This window comes from Stegastes partitus, unplaced genomic scaffold, assembly GCF_000690725.1.
Source record: "Stegastes partitus isolate 25-593 unplaced genomic scaffold, Stegastes_partitus-1.0.2 Scaffold1589, whole genome shotgun sequence".
Classification (NCBI taxonomy): Eukaryota; Metazoa; Chordata; class Actinopteri; family Pomacentridae; genus Stegastes; species Stegastes partitus.
This window is the reverse complement of record NW_007579320.1, coordinates 126,826-129,522: the sequence shown is the minus strand read 5'-3', so window position 1 is coordinate 129,522 and position 2,697 is coordinate 126,826.

The following is a 2,697-nucleotide window of genomic DNA, read 5'->3' as shown; positions in this document are numbered from 1 at the left end:
ACCATCCATAAAATAACCCAGAATATCAGTAATGCAAAGAAAATACTACATTTTATAGAGAGCTTTGAAGCAACACGTTTGTTCAAACCAGCTCTCAGTAAACTGTGACTGCGTGCACGTCTCCGGGTTGTTCATTAAGTGATAAGTGACATTAAGCTTATAAAGCCGCTCACTCCCTCAGGATCATGGACCCGTGTTACCACCAGGTGGTGCTGCACACTCATTTTCTTTTTGAGGAAAAAGAGGCTCATATATTCAAACGTGGATTGCATGTCTGGTATCTAAAAAATATGGCACCCTCTGTGAAAGATGCAGTGGTGCAGCATCACAGCTGAGACAAAGGCGTGGAGGTCCGGTTCATGGATATCAAAGATAAGCAGCTGATCAAAGCCGTGCTGATACCAAACTTCCTGCACGTGACTTTGTGATGAAAAACAACTGAAAAACTCGTATCATGAAGACGACAAAAACCTGCTCATGCGTCCCTGAACTCGGCCAGCAGGAGGCCGTGCAGCTCGTCGCTTCTGCAGGACGCAGCATCACCGCGCACAACAACTTCCATGAAATTACATCACAGCGTCGAGCCCACCTCCCACCTCGGTGCCGCTCTTCCTCCCTCCATCCAGCCCTCCTCCTCCTCCTCCTCCTCTTAAGCCATGCGGGGGCTGACAGCGAGGCCTGCACACACATACAAAGAGCTTTCTGACGTCACGGAGTGCGTCGAAGCCCAGACGGGGGATTCTGAGGCTGTAACATGCCAGGACTGCGCTGCATTACAGGAAGAAGTGATCCCGGCACATCTATAGCGCTGTGGATGGACTTAATCAGACGGGAAGCTGTGTGAAAGTGATCACAACAACAACAAGAGCAGAAAATGCAGCTGAAGGTGTTTCACTGATTAAAAATGTAGGTAATTATAGTCAAAATATCAAAATAAATCTAACAGCAGACACTTGTAATCCCCTCAGACGGATCAGTGTTGCCTTTAAGTAGAAGAACAACAGAAAGGGAGTTGCAGGTTGTAGAATAATAATAATAATAATAAACCCAAAGAGTGAGAGTTCAGCGGTTACGTAACATCCTCAGCTGCCTCCTCGGCCTCCTGAAAGTCAATCCCTCAGTCAAGGTCGAGTCTTTTGATGCTTTGTTCTGGGATAGCCGCGGCAATCACAGAAAACCCGCTCAGATGTTTGATGCTCCGTGACGCGACAGCCGACACCTGCGCCCGCCTCGGCTCGGTGCGCGGCGGCGACTCGCGAAACGAATCGACGGCGTGATCGCGCGGTGAGATTTGAGTTTAAGAACTTCAGTGAGCCGAGGAGAAAAGAAGGATCTGTTCAGTGTCACTGCTTTGTAAGGCGGTTTCTCTGCAGCTTCATGACGGAGGTGCAGCTCGGAGATGCTTTTAAGGATGCCTGCGGTGTGTCGACACGCAGCCGCGACTCTCGAGCTGGTTTATTTGGGAGACGTTTCAAAGTTCGAGTCATTCTTTGGCAAGTGGTGAAGGAGGCTGGATGAAAGCGAAGCGAGGAAGGTGAGACATTCATGAAGTCTGGAGCTGGAATTACAGCCTCTGCCGGCTGAAGTTTACATTCCGACTCATATTCTATCCTGCGTGCAGTGAAGAGGTGGAAACCACAGATTAGAGCAGTAGTCAGGGTGTGAAGCCAGAAAATCATTTGGTATGATGTCGCGGTGAAGCTGACCTTTGACCTTTTGGGTATAAAATCACTTCCTCATTTTATCCAGTTAAACGTTTTGACATAATAAACATTTGACTTCTTGAGTTACACCAAAAACACCATTTGTGAGGTCACAGTGACGTTGACCTTTGACTGTCAGATCCTCATCAGCTCACTATTGGAAAACCAGTGATGTTGACCTTTGACCTTTTCAGTATAAAACGTCATCACTTCCTCATTTTATCCAATTTTGTCATAATTAGTGAATGAATGATTGAATTATGGCCCTAAACTTGATTTGTGAGGTCGCAGTTACCTTGACCTTTGACGATCATCCTCATTATTGGATCCAAGCAGACGTTTGTGTTAAAATTTTGCACCACGATGCAACGTGCACTGAAGGACTTGAAGGAATTTATTATCACCACAGATTAGTGTCACCACAATAGATATTTAATCAAATATCCAGAGAAGTGCTTTTGTAAGATGCCACAGTGACGCTGACCCTTGACCTCTTGAGTATAAAACATTCATATTTTCTCTTTTTTCCAAATAGACATTTGTGTGAAATTGTGTCACAGTTTGCATATTAGTTCTTGAGTTATGGCCAAAAATACATTTTTTAAGTCACAGTGACTTTGACCTTTGACTGTCAGATCCTCATCAGCTCATGATTGGATCCAAGTGGACGTTGGTGTCAAATTTTGCACCACGATGCAACATGCACTGAAGGATTTGAAGGAATTTATTATGTGGACACCAAAGATTGGTGTCACCATGATCAGTATTTGACCCAGAAAAGTGTTTTTGCACAGTGTTATGATGCCACAGTGTAGTTGACCTTGGACCTCTGACCTCTTGTGTATATAATGTCATCATTCCTCTTTTTATCCAATTAGACATTTGTGTAAAATTTGTCACAGTTCGCATATTAATTCTTGAATTATGGCCCAAAACACAATGTTTTAGGTCACAGTGACGTTGACCTTTGACTGTCAGATCCTCATCAGCTCAT